Source organism: Macrotis lagotis, chromosome 5, assembly GCF_037893015.1.
Source record: "Macrotis lagotis isolate mMagLag1 chromosome 5, bilby.v1.9.chrom.fasta, whole genome shotgun sequence".
NCBI classification, from domain to species: Eukaryota; Metazoa; Chordata; class Mammalia; order Peramelemorphia; family Peramelidae; genus Macrotis; species Macrotis lagotis.
Window position 1 is genome coordinate 36,671,375 of NC_133662.1, and position 14,186 is coordinate 36,685,560.

Sequence of the window (14,186 nt, forward strand, 5' to 3'; positions counted from 1 at the left end):
GATTCTTTGATAGTAGTAGATTGTAGTAATTGCTATTTACAAATATATCTCATTTGTTTCTCAGGACAGCCCTCAGAGATAGGTGCTATTATTTTAGAGTTTAGGAAGCTAAGACAGAGATTAAGTAACTTGCTTCATATAGTTAATAAGTGTCAAAGTCTGAATTTGAACTCAGGTCTTCTTGACTTCAGACCCAGCATTCTATCCATGCTCCTAGCTTTAATGCTAGGAGTTTTTCCATTGCATGAGTGCTAAGGCAGTAGGTCAATTATTTCTCCCTTGGTTTTGCTTTTTTACCAGTCTACTTTTCATGCAAACTGACATGAAATTTTTTGAGGTACTGCTTAAAGCATGGAAAGCAATATCTATATCTGCCTTGTGATATGTTATATTATCTCTCCTACAGTATTATTTGCCACACTATTGAAAGTCATCGTGATCCTTTCCATGGCTTTTTGAGCAAATAATAGCTGTAATTCCAAAGAGATTATGCTATTTCTTGACTCAACTGGCAGTATCACTGGAAGAATATTAACATTACGAAGATGGACATTTGGGGGCAGCTAGGTGGCACAGTAGATAAAGCACTAGCATTGGAGTCAGGAGGACCTGAATTCAAATCCAGCTTCAGACACTTAATAATTACCTAGCTGTGTGGGCAAAGGCCCATTGCCTTTAAAATAAAGGGGAAAAAAAGATGGACATTTGGGGGGAGTACATTTTGGTCATAGGGATGAGGGAATGAGGCAAAGACCAGGAAACAGGAAACAGTGTGTGAAGAACAGAAAAGGAAGACCAGTTTGATTGGATTGTAGACTGTGAGAAGGGAAGAAATGTAGAATGAGAGTAGAAAGGTCGGGCCAGGTTATGAAGGGTCTTACAACCTAAAGAGAGATTCATTTTTCCTCCCTAAATTACTGCAATTTGGGCAGCTAGGTGGCTCAGTAGATAGAGCAATGGCCTTGGAGTTAGGAGTACCTGAATTCAAATCTGGCCTCAGACACTTAATAATTACCTAGCTGTGTGGCCTTGGGCAAGTCACTTAACCCTGTTTGCCTTGGAAAAACCTTTTAAAAATTACTGCAATTTATTGAGTACATAGGAGAGTATCATCATCAGTTCTTCAATTGGGGAAAGTGAGTTTGGCAGAAGTGTGGAGGATTGACTGGATTGAAAGAGACAAGACAGGGAGACAATTAGGTGGGAATTAATAGAGGGTCTAAGTTAAGGTGTTAGCTGGGATAGGTAGAAAGAAGGGGGCAATGTGTGAGAGGCTTTGTGAGAATGGAAACAATAAGATTTGGAAGGAGAAAAAATAAAGAACTGAAGAAAATGCTGAGGTTATGAACTTTAGAGACTGGAAAGATGCTGGTGCCTTCAACAGAAATAGAGAAGTTTGGGAAAGGAGTGAGTTTTGGGGAAAAGATAATGAGTTCTGTTTTGTATATGTTGAATTTTAGATGTCTCAAGAACATCCAGGTTACACACGAAGGCACATCATTAGCTATGAGTCACTGGGCTAATAAGTGTTTGAGGGAGGATTTGAACTTAGATCTTCTTGACTCCAAGACCTGCACACAGTATACCAAACTAAAAACTACATACTCAATTTTATTTGTTTTTTTAATATAAATATTAATGTCACACTAGTATTACCTTTTTGCTATTTTCTATTTTTGTGGCTTTTGTGGGTTGGTATTTTTGTGGGATTCTAACCTTCATCTATGTATGACATTTAGTGGGAAAGTGTGTTCAAAGTTCTAAAATGATTGACTTCAAACAAACTTTTGGAATGTAAGTAAGCATTTGTGACCTGGAAACTGATATACAAAGGTACCATTTAATCTATTAGGTCCAATGATATTTTAAAAGTTCCTTTTGTAATTTTCTCCCATGGTACCCTTTTTTATGTCTAGCTGAACTTTATTTCTGTATCTGATTTCCTTTTAAAAAAGATTTCCTTAATGAATTTACCATTCCTTCTTTGTGAATCATGATTTCAAATGCCAATTTCCTTTCTTAAAGAATCAATTTGGGGAGGCTAGGTGACCTAGTGGATAAAGCACCAGCCTTGGAGTCAGGAGTACCAGGGTTCAAACAGGGTCTCAGACACTTAATAATTACCTAGCTGTGTGGCCTTGGGCAAGCCACTTAACCCTATTTCCCTTGCAAAAAAAAACCCCTAAAACAAGCAAACAAACAAAAAGAATCAATTGAAGGGCGGCTAGGTGGCACAGTGGATAAAGCACCGGCCCTGGAGTCAGGAGTACCCGGGTTCAAATACAGTCTCAGACACTTAATAATTACCTAACTGTGTGGTCTTGGGCAAGCCACTTAACCCCATTTGCCTTGCAAAAAAACCTAAAAAAAAAGAATCAATTGAAGGGACTCCAATTAATCAATTGAAGAGGATTTATTAAACAATTCTATGTAACAGTTACTGTATTAGTTATTGAGTGTACAAGTACAAAGAAAGAAACAACTTCTCAATTAGCTTACATTCTAATGGGGAGATGACAAGTATACATACATACATATATATGCATGTATATAAATTTGTACCCATATATATGTAAAGTAAAATATATGATATATAAATAAATTTATAGTTAACAAATATACATGTATTATATAGTTAGTAAATATATATTTTATGTACAAACATACAAAGTAGCTAAATAAAAGTATGTTTGGGAGATAGGGCATTGGCAGTTGGGGGTTCAGGAAAACTTCCATGCAGGAAAACCTCCATACTTGAACTGAATCTTAAAGGGAATCTATGACTAGAGGTAAAGGAGTGCATTTCAGGCACTGGGGAATGGAAAGAGATAGGGGTAAGAAATGGATTGTGGTAGGCAAGGAAAAGAGTGAAAGCAAGTTTGGCAGAATCTCACAGATACCAGGCATAAGGCTCCTCTATCTATGAACATCCTGAGGATCATATGCTTTTGCTTTTCCCTCTCCTCCTGAGATCATCCAAGGGGACTCTCCTTGAGAAACCCTGAATATATGTTCTAATTAGAATCTTGAAGCAGGTTTGAGCTATAAGTGTCCCCTTTTTGGGTAGAATTATCTTGCTCCAAGGTTAGCACATTCTTATCCTTTGATTTAGTGCCTGTAATTCAAAACTTCTATGTGAAAACTACTGACCACTGTTCTTGGTGCCTACGTTCTCAATCCTCTACAATTTTGATTTCTTCTTCTTCCACTTTGGAATCTTTGTTCTAAAGTTAACAAACTTCACTTCTTCCTAGATCTCTTCCTCACATACTGGTTTCATGTTTTGACCTTCACCAAAACTGGTTTTCCCATGAAGAGAGACATCCTTCTTTTCCAATACTGGCCTCTCTTTTGATAACATATGGGATCAGAAGGAAGAGCTGACATATTTCTTTCTATCCTCCACCATTTCCAGACATTCCTTTTGCTCACCAAAACTTAGCTTCTTTTGAAGCACAATTTAATTGTGTCAGTCTATCCAGATTCTTGTTGCTATATTCTGCTTGCTTCACAATTTGCCTAAACTGCTACTTTTATCCTTGATAATGTTGAACTTCTTAACTGCTATAATTCCTATTTCTCTTCTATCTTAATTATTCACTGAGGTGCTGATGCATTAGACCTCATTATCACTAAAAATTGTTCCACTATCAAAATCATGAAATGGGGAATTTTCTTCTTTTATTGGAACCTTCTACTTTTTCCTAAAAGGATACTCAGTTCCAACCTCAATTTCTGGCCCCTCAGTTCCTTCCATTTTCCCAATCCATCATCTTTGTTCTTAATTTATTTTTTACCCTACACCCTGTTTGAGGGCAGCTAGGTGCATTAGGCCTGGAGTCAGGAAGACTCATGTTCAATTCCGATCTCAGATACTTATTAGCTGTGTGACCCTGGGCGAGTCCTTAATCCTGTTGTCTAAATTTTCTCTTTCATAAAATGAACTGGAAAAGGAAATGGTAAAATATTCCAATATCTTTGCCAAGAATCTCCCAAATGGGCTCTTGTAGAGTCAGAGAAGACTGAAATGACTGAATAACAAAATACTTTGCCTGCCTGTTATAATTTCTTTGTTCTCCAGTCCCTAGATAATCCTTATCATTGGACTATCTCAATTATTTGACTTTCTGCTCCTACCCCAAAGCTAGAATGTTAATGGAACAAGTTACAAAACAAGGCTGACTGGACCCATTACAAATTAAGTACTGGACTTAGAGTGAACAACTGGGTTCCAATGTCACCTCTAATATTTATTAACTGTATTACCATGGGCAAGTCAATTAACCTCTCTGAATCTCAGTTTCCTTATTTGTAAATTGAGATTAATAACAATCACAGGATTATTTAGGGACTCAGATGAGATAAAATATGTAAAACAGTTTATAAATTTTTAATTAATAGAAAAATACAAGTTGGTATTATCATAATAACTCATAATAATAACTTCTACTGGGCTTTCACTTCTACTAGGATATCTTTTATCCATCTCTAGCTATCACACTCCCCATTCTGACTCTTCCAAAACTCCTGAAGCCCTCAATTCCACCTCTACCCCAGCTCCACCTCAGAAGATAAACTCATCTTGTACTAAAAAAAAGAGATCCATTGTGAATGCTTTTATTTATATTCCATACTTCAAAACTTCTCTCCTTTTTCTCTAGTCTGAAAAATAACTATTTTTCTTCTCGAGGCTAACTGCTCCATATTTGTTTCCTACCTCCCCATTTTTCCCATGACTACTGGATCATTCTACAGTATTTACAAACAGATTTTCAGGTTTTTCTCATTTAAAAAAATACCTTCCAGGTTCGGCTAGGTGGCATAGTGGATAAAGCACCGGTCTTGGAGTCAGGAGTACCTGGGTTCAAATCCAGTCTCAGACACTTAATAATTACCTAACTGTGTGGCCTTGGGCAAGCCACTTAACCCCGTTTGCCTTGCAAAAACCTAAAAAACAAAAAAAAAATACCTTCCTTTCACCTTGCTACTCCCTCGAGCTATCATCTACACCTCTCCTCCTTTTAATTTTTTCTCCTCCTTTATATTACTAAATTTCTAAAATGAGTTATGTGTACTACTACCTTATATTCTATAATTAAGAACCCGTAGGTGAAAATTCACTGCTATTGGTTGCCACATTCTCACCCTCTAAAATTTTGATTTCCCTACACAGTGACTTCTGGAAGCTCTTTTAGTCCTTGCCACATATTTCTATCCCATCTCCAAAGATCTCAAAATATAACTCTGATCCCTTTACTGTATGTACTACAACTATACTCTCACAGGCTTCCCATGACCTTTTAATTGCCAAACCCAATCTTCTTTTGGTTCTCAGGCTCTCTGACCTTTCTGCAGCTTTATTTTATTTATTTATTTATTTATCTGTTTATCTGTTTATTTATTTATTTATTTATTTATTCATTCATTCATTCATTCGCTCATTCATTTATTTATTTATTCATTTTATTTATTTTTTATTTTTAGATTTTTCAAGGCAATAAGGTTAAGTGGCTTGCCCAAGGCCACATGGCTAGGTAATTATTAAGTGTCTGAGGTCAGATTTGAACCCAGGTACTCCTGACTCCAAGGCCGGTGTGCCACCTAGCCGCCCCACTTTCTGCAGCTTTAGAAACAGATAACAACCCCCTTAAAACTCTTTCCTCCTTTTGCTGATTTTACCTGTTTCTCTTTTTACATGTCCAACTATTCCTTCATGGGTCATCATCACTGGTTCATTCTTTCCTCCCTGACAAGTTATGCTCATCTTTATCCAAAATGGATCTTATCTTTTCCCAAATCTTGCTGCTTCTTCCATTTTCCCTTCTCCTAATGAGAGTACCAGTTTCCTCTTGATCACTTTGGCTGAAGATTTCAGAACAATGGACCTATGAGATCCTAGATTTACAGTTGGGAAGGATCTTAGAGGACATTGAGTTCAAACTCATTTTTCCATTGATGAAACTGAGACTGAAAGTACTTGACTGTAGTCATATAGCCAACAAATATCTGAGGTAGGATCTGAATCCAGGTTTTCTAGATTCCAAAGCCAGTACCTGATCTACTAACCTGTCTTTCTCTTCCCATTCCTTTACCTTCTTGCTGATTCTACAATATTTCTTTCATCTGTTTCTTTTCCATCAGTCAAGTCTACCATCTTAGAATAGATCCTCATCACTACTCAGCTAGGTTATCAGAGAGGCCCCCCACACACAATTTATCTTTCTGCTTCTAGTCTTTCTCCTATCTCCAATTCATATTTATGCATCTTGCAAGATCTTACTACAAAACAGGCCTGACTATGTTACTTTCTTTCAGTAGCTCCTTATTATCTCTAAAACAGAGATAAACAGTCTGAAATTTAATATGCTCCCTAATCTGGCTTCCATTTAACTTTTAAGCTTTATTTCATGCTTCTTCCCTTCTATATTATACTATTTTATACTTCTGTGCTACATTGTTTCAGAAATGGACCACTAGTTGTTTCCTAAATTCAACAGATCTTCTTTCAGAATGTTTATTTCCCCTTAATTCTTGGCTGGGTTCCCATCTTTTTCATGAATTAGTTTCTACTGCACTCCACAAACACCAATCATACCCTATCTCATAGCTGAAAGTGCTCACTATTTCTTCACATATCCCTAGAGTATTTTCTCTGGATATCTCTTTTGTTCTCATCACTGCCTACCTTGAATTGTTTAACTGCATATGTCAAATCCCTATTCCTTTTGCCCAATAGAATGTAAACTCCTTGAGGGAGTCTGTATTTTTTTTTCACCTGTATAAAAATGTAAAGATTACCTGAGATCATGGTGAAGTGGAAACCCTATTTCCAATTCACAGTTAGAAAAGATTTGATATTTATACTTAGTAATCACTATAATTAGACAAGCCTTCTAGAGTTGATTGGACATGTCCAGATTGCGGATTACCCAATGTGGTAGTACTACTGTAACTAGAGAAGCCTCATGAACTTGTGGGAATGGGATGCAATATACTGTGAAAAGTTGTTCTACTGTCTTGAGGAGGTAACATTAGCTCAGACATTTGAGGACTAGCTAGAACTGTTATCAGTTGACTGTGAATAATTGGGTTGGCCACAAGCCTTGAGGGGGAATGCAGTGGTTTTCTGAGCTAGAATCAAACAAAGACACAACTCTGAGGCTCTCTGGGGGAAGGACTTCACATCATTGTCTAGATTTCCCCCAAAAGTTTTCTTGATGTGAAAGTGCCTTTTTTCTTTTTGGGTTTTACTAATACCTTTTATTTTACATCACACTTATTCCCAGTATATCCCATAATCCTTTTAACAGGGGAAAAAACTCTCCACAACAAATAAGTCAGCCTATCAATAATACAACCATCAAGTTTAATGGCATATGTAAAATTCCAAATCTGTAGTCCTTAGGCCACACCACCACTCCCTGTTACTGAGAGGACAAAAGTTCATTTCATATTCTGGTTTCTAAAGACAAGATGGATCATCACTTTTATAACTCAGAGTTCCATTGCTTCTAAGAGTTTTTTTTTTTAATTTACATGATAAGTTCTTAAGAAATGTTGGTTTACATTTATTATTGTAGCCATTGTGCTCCTAAATTTGCTTACTTGGTGTAAGTTCATATATGCTATGGTGCTTCCTTGTTTTCCTCTTATTTGCCATTTTTTAGGGTACAATAATATTTTATTATCCATATGCTACAACTTATTTAGTCATTTCATAATGGATGGGCTTATGGCATCATAAGATCATAGATCATAGAGCTTACTTTACAAATAAGGAAACTAAAGCAAGGAAAGTTAAGTTACTTGCCCAAGGTCACAAAAGTATTGTGATGTGAGAGGTAGGATTCTATTTTACATTTTCTGAATATAGAGACAGGACTCTGTAAAAAGAAAATGACTACAAAAAGTAGAAAGAGAATTATCTCAGGATACTGGAATTAAAATCCTGCCTTTAATAAGCATCACATACGTACCCTATAAATTTAGGCTTTTACTTTCTGTTTTGGACCTCTTAATGTCATTCCCATTGGTGGGAATCCTCAATTCAAAAGATATAAACAATTAATTGAATTTTCTCAAATAATTCCAGTTTGTTTTCCCACAAGACTGGACTAATTCACAGCTCCATAAAATGTGTATTGCTGTATTGTTATAATACACATTTCTCTGAATGTTTTCTTTAGTAGGCTAACTGGTAGGAAAGTTGCTAGAAAAGTAATCTGTTGAGTTCACATTTTTTCCCTTCTTCTAGAATCTTGCATGCAGTAGCCACATTTGACAGGGTGGAGTTCAGTTTTCTAGTCTAATGGTAATAAGGCCATCCAGATATAGCTCTCTCTGAATTTATGACACAACATTTGTTCCAAAGCTCTGCCTGAGGGTGTGTTTGAGAGCCCCAGATGTGCATTCCACAACTATAAAAGAACTGAAGTCATAGGATCATAGTATACAGAAGAAAAGGAATTTGTAAGCTATTGATTCCAACCCCCTTACTTTACAGACAAGGAAACTGAGATCATCTCAACTCTCATATCTGACTGGAAATTATTCAGAAGATGACTTTTTTTTTGCAAAGCAATGGGGTTAAGTGACTTGCCCAAGGTCACACAACTGGGTAATTATTAAGTGTCTGAGGCCATATTTGAACTCAGGTCCTCCTGACTCCAGGACCAGTGCTCTATCCACTGAACCACCTAGCTGCCCCCAGAAGACAACTCTTAAGGCCAGAGTTAACATTATTTTATATCTATTCAGACACACTTCCTGATGGAGGTATCTTTTATATCAGCAGTCTTAGTTCAAGTTTAATGTTAATATAAAATGAGGTATTAAACAGTTAAAAATATTAGGCAGTTTTTATAATACTAAAATGATATGTGCCAAACTTTTATTAAGAAAAAAATTAATCTTAATTTAATTTTCATATGTAGTTCAGGTTAGAAACATCTCAGTTATGTGACAACTCACTCAGGGACTTTCTTCTTCTTGAATCTGTATATTTTGAAACTGATCAACCTCATATAAATATGTACATAAACTCTAGGATTTATTTATTTATTATTATTTTTTTTTAGGTTTTTGCAAGGCAAATGGGGTTAAGTGGCTTGCCCAAGGCCAGCTAGGTAATTATTAAATGTCTGAGACCGGATTTGAAACCCAGGTACTCCTGACTCCAAGGCTGGTGCTTTATCCACTACACCACCTAGCCGCCCCAGATTTATTTTTTTTTCCTATTGAATTGATAGTATGGGAAAGTTTATAGAAAGCCAAAACATTGGGAATGGAAAATGTTGGGAGTCCTGCTATAGTGACATGAGATGTACAATTTAGAGAATCCATCCCAAAAGTTGACATGACTTATTTGTGCCCCACCTGTGGTAGAGCATTCTGAGTTTGTATTAAACTGATAAGCTACAGTCAAATACCCTGTAACTTGACTCAAACATAGTGATGTCATTTTGATCCTCTTCAAAAAAGAAGGATAAGCAACCAACATTTGGAGGCATATTGATATTCCCTGAGGAAGGGGAGAGGGTTGCTCTGAGAGGAAATTTCCATGAATTAAGAGATGAGGTGGTCACTCAGATGGAGAAATTTTGGGAGGAACTGAAAAATAGGATCTTTTTTTGGGATAGTGTTTAGATAACAATGGTTCCAACATAACAAAGTATAGGGAATTGTTTTACAGCCTCGGGGGTTGGTAGTAGAGCTGAGGACTAGCAATAACTGAACAAATATCAACTGAAGTTGATAAATAAATAAACACTGTAGTATTTACACAATTGTGTGAAGGAATCTTTAGATGTTTAGGTGGCAATAGAAAAACCATTTTGATTGGAAGTTTCTTTGGGGAGGAGGAAGAATGTGAAAGTATGTATGAGTTAAGAATGGCAAGAAGTAAAGACAGTTTCTCAGGAATGGGAGTGGACATGTAGGAAAAAATGCCTGGCATTATTTTGAGAATGGAAAAATCAAGACCCTTATCTTGGCTGTAGGCTAGAGTGATATTCATTTTCCCCATTATTTTTGGTTTATAGAGTGATTTATAAGCATTACTTCATAATGAAAATATTTCCAAGTTTTATTGATTTTTTTTACATCATAGTCATTCCTTACCTATGACTTCTCTCCCAATTGAACCCTCCCCTTGTAACAAAGAAAAACAAATTATGCAAAACTGAACAACAGAGAGAGTATGTCTTCATATATTCAACATTTCTCTCCCATTGTGTCCCACCTCTCTCTCTAGAAAAGGAAATTATAGTTCATTATCTGTTCTTTGGGATCTAGACTAGTAGTTGCAATTAATTTGAGTTCAGTAGCCTTAATGTCACTTTCCAACATATTATTGCAGTCATATTTATTTATTCTCTTCTTGATTCTCTATCAATTCATGCAAACCTTCCCATGATTCTCTGCTAGGTGGTTAGAACTCCAGGCCTAGAATCAAGACCTGGATTTAAGGAAATTGAAGGGATACCCATCAGTTAGAGAATGGCTGAACAAATTATATTATATGAATGTGATAGAGAATTATTGTAATGTAAGAAATCATGAGTGGGTAGACTTTAGAAAAGCCTGGAAGGACTTGCATGAACTGATGCTGAGTGAAGCAAGCAGAACCAGGAGAACAAGTGATCAAAGACTATTCTAATAAACTTGTGATAGAAAATGTTATGCACATTCAGAGAAAAAACTATGGAGTCTGCATACAGACCAAATCATACAATTTTCACTTTTTAAAACTTGTTTTATGTTTTTGCTTTTTTTCTGTGGTTTTCTTCCTCTTTAGATCTGATTCATCTTTTACAACATGACAAATATTGAAATATATTAAATATAATTGTGGGCATACAATTCACATCAGATTACTAGCTGCCACAAGGAAGAGAGAGGGAAGGAAAGGGAGTAGAAAAATGTGGAACTCAAAAGCTTACAAAAAGATGAATGCTGAAAACTCTCTTTGCATGTAAATGTAAAAAATAAAACAAAATAACATTAAAAACAAACCAGAAAAACCTAAGGCACTTTCTTCATCCATGAGGAGCTTGTAAGAAAACTAAAATACAAGCACAAATAATGTAATACATATCAAAAAAGAAAAAGAGGAGTTGAACTCAAATTTGACCTCAGTACTTTCTAATTGTGTGACCCTGGGTAAGGCATTTAACCTCTTGTCATCTCAGTTGCCTCATCTATAAAATGGGAATAATAATAGCATCTACCTCCCAGTATTGTTGTGAGGATCAAATGAAATAAGCAAAGCACTTTTTACAGAGCCTAGCACATAGTTAGCACATATGTAATTATTAACTATTTCATTTTCTCTGAATTACTCATATTTGTAATTTCTTATGGAGCAATGTTATTCTATTAGAGTAAAATATTTTGGTATAGATAAGATTTCTCTCCTTGATCATTTGGAAATATATGACCCTGTAGTGGGATCACTGGATAGGTACAGCTTATTGATTTTTCTTAAATAATTACAAATTATTTTCTAGACTGGTTGGAACAATTCACAGATTCCTTTAACAGTGTAATGGAAAGTTAAAGAAATGTCCCCATATTGCAGTTAAGGAAACTGAGGCTCATTAAATGACTTGTTAGAAGCAACAAAGCTAGATGGCAGAGCTGCAACCAGAATCCAGTAATCTGACTTCATGTCCAGGGTTGTGAGTTATAGCAGTTTCAATGCCAATAAATTTTCTTAAAATTATAAGCTTGATGATTAGCAACAATATTAATCAAATTACAGAAGAAAATAATATTTAACATCATAAAATATAAAAATTTTTATTTTGCTAAACGTATGTAAAAATTTAATCAAATAACAAAAACATCTTGGGACTGATTTGATATTGCTTTTGTATACTTAGGGCCCGACACAGCACTCTTGAGAATTACTTAACTAATATTTGTTGAAATCTATTGAATTTGGTTCTTTCATCTCTTCTAATTTATTTTTTAATCTGTATACTTGTTCGATTTTCTTGCTTTTTTATACTTATGTATAGCATGTATGTTGTTCTGATTCTATGATTCTATTTTTTTTCCACAGTAAATCATGTCAATAAAGGTCTTTAGATTTTTCCCCATTTTTATCATTTTATGGGTATGAGAGAAGTTCTAAATATCTTGCCTTGCAGCCTGAAAGGTTTGATTTTGAAAACTATCTCTGACAGGTAATAACAACGTCGGGATGGGTAAGTCGTTTCTCAATGGTCTAGAAAACATTCTAAGCTGTCAAATGCAGAAGTGTTGTCAAGCAGCATCTGTGGGTGTTGTTTCTACATTGAGAATTTCCTATGCAGATGAAATAGTAATTCTACATACACTACTCACCCTAGAGATGTAATAATAATAATAATAATAATAATAATAATAATAATTCCTTTACACTGACCTCTAACAATTTTTTCAGGCATTTCCCTTTGGGTGCATGGATTATTTCCTGTTTTTCATTTTTATAAATTATGAATTTTTCAGAAGTTTTATTTTCCTTTTAATGATACCCTTAGGGCATAATCCTTGTAGTATGAATGAAGGATAGAATCAGCCATAAATATTTTTCTATATTGCCAGGGGTGTTCCAAAATAATTTCAGCAATATAACACTATACTTGCTTCCCCCAGTTGAAACAACAATAAGTTTAGCTTTTCCACTGTCTTTGTCAATTTGATATATTTCTGCTGTTATGTGAAATTCGTTTTAATTCATATTTCTTTGCTTATAAAAGTTTGAACAATTTTCTTTTGGGGGAAAAAGTTTTATTTATGCATTTATGTCTCTGTTACTTTTTAATCCCTGCCACTAATCCATACTAAAATCTGCCCTCATGACAGAGCAGTACAAACTGGCAATATATGCCTAATTCTCTACTGCTGTGCACACTACTCTTTCTTAAGAGGAGATACATTTCACCATCAGACCTTAGTATTAAGATAGATGATTGTACTGATCTGATTTTTTTGTTATGATTTTTCTTTGTGTATATTGAGTTTCACCAGTTATTTAAATGAATTTTAACAATTTATCTTTCTTCCTTTCACTCTAAACATTCCACATTTCCACTTAGGTTTCTAATGAGGTCTGAGGTAGAATAAAATTGTGATAAGATTTCACATAATTATTGTTTTATAGCTTTTAAGTACTCATATCAATACTTGTATTGGTAGTGGGAAACAACAATTTAGTTGTATGATTAGATTATATTTATGACAATACTAGAGTAAATGAAATGTTCCTTAAGAACATTCCTTAAGATATGGTCCTTAAGAAAGTTGTAAATTGAATTTTAGTGAATTATATCACATTATTAATTGCACCAGAAGATTTAGTTATGTAAAATATGGCACATGCTCTGGACCCAGTAGGCCAGTGGTCCTCAGAATTCAACTGTCACTTTTCCCCCCCTCAAAATTTTAGGGTTAAATCTTAAAGGTAGGACTGTTCATCTAATTTTCATGAATTTTCCATTAGTATGCTTCTCATCACAGTTATGACTTAAGTTGCTTTTAGAAAGGAGTATTGGGCACAGCTATACAAATATACACCCCAAAATATGTGACATACTTTTTTTGTTTTTGCAAGGCAATGGGGTTAAGTGGCTTGCCCAAGGCCACACGGCTAGGCAATTATTAAGTGTCTGAGACTGGATTAGAATCCAGGTACTCCTGACTCCATGTGCCATCTAGCTGCCCCCATGTGACATACTTTTCTACAAGTACATATGGAGTCCAGAGAAGGTGGGTTAACGCTTAGAGAACAAATTTGCAAAGGGGTAACAACCCCCCCCCCCAAGAATCTTTGCTGTATTTCTTTTTTTGTTTGTTTTTTTCAAGGCAATGGGGTTAAGTGACTTGCCCAAGGTTACCCAGCTAGATAATTATTAAGTGTCTAAGGCTAGATTTGAACTCAATTCCTCCTGACTTCAGGGCCAGTGCTCTATCTATTGCGCCATCTAACTGCCCCTGCTGTATTTCTATCCAGTCTGATCTTGGCTCCTGATGCAGGTACTATGACTCTATCCTTTCCTTTATCAACTATTTTAATCTCTAAGTCCCAGAGGAACTCAGATAGTTTTACCCAAGCAGCAGGAGTAAGATCAAATCCTTCAGTCAATCAGAATAGAATTCTTATCATACCTGGGAAGCATACAGGCTTTATTCACACCTAATGG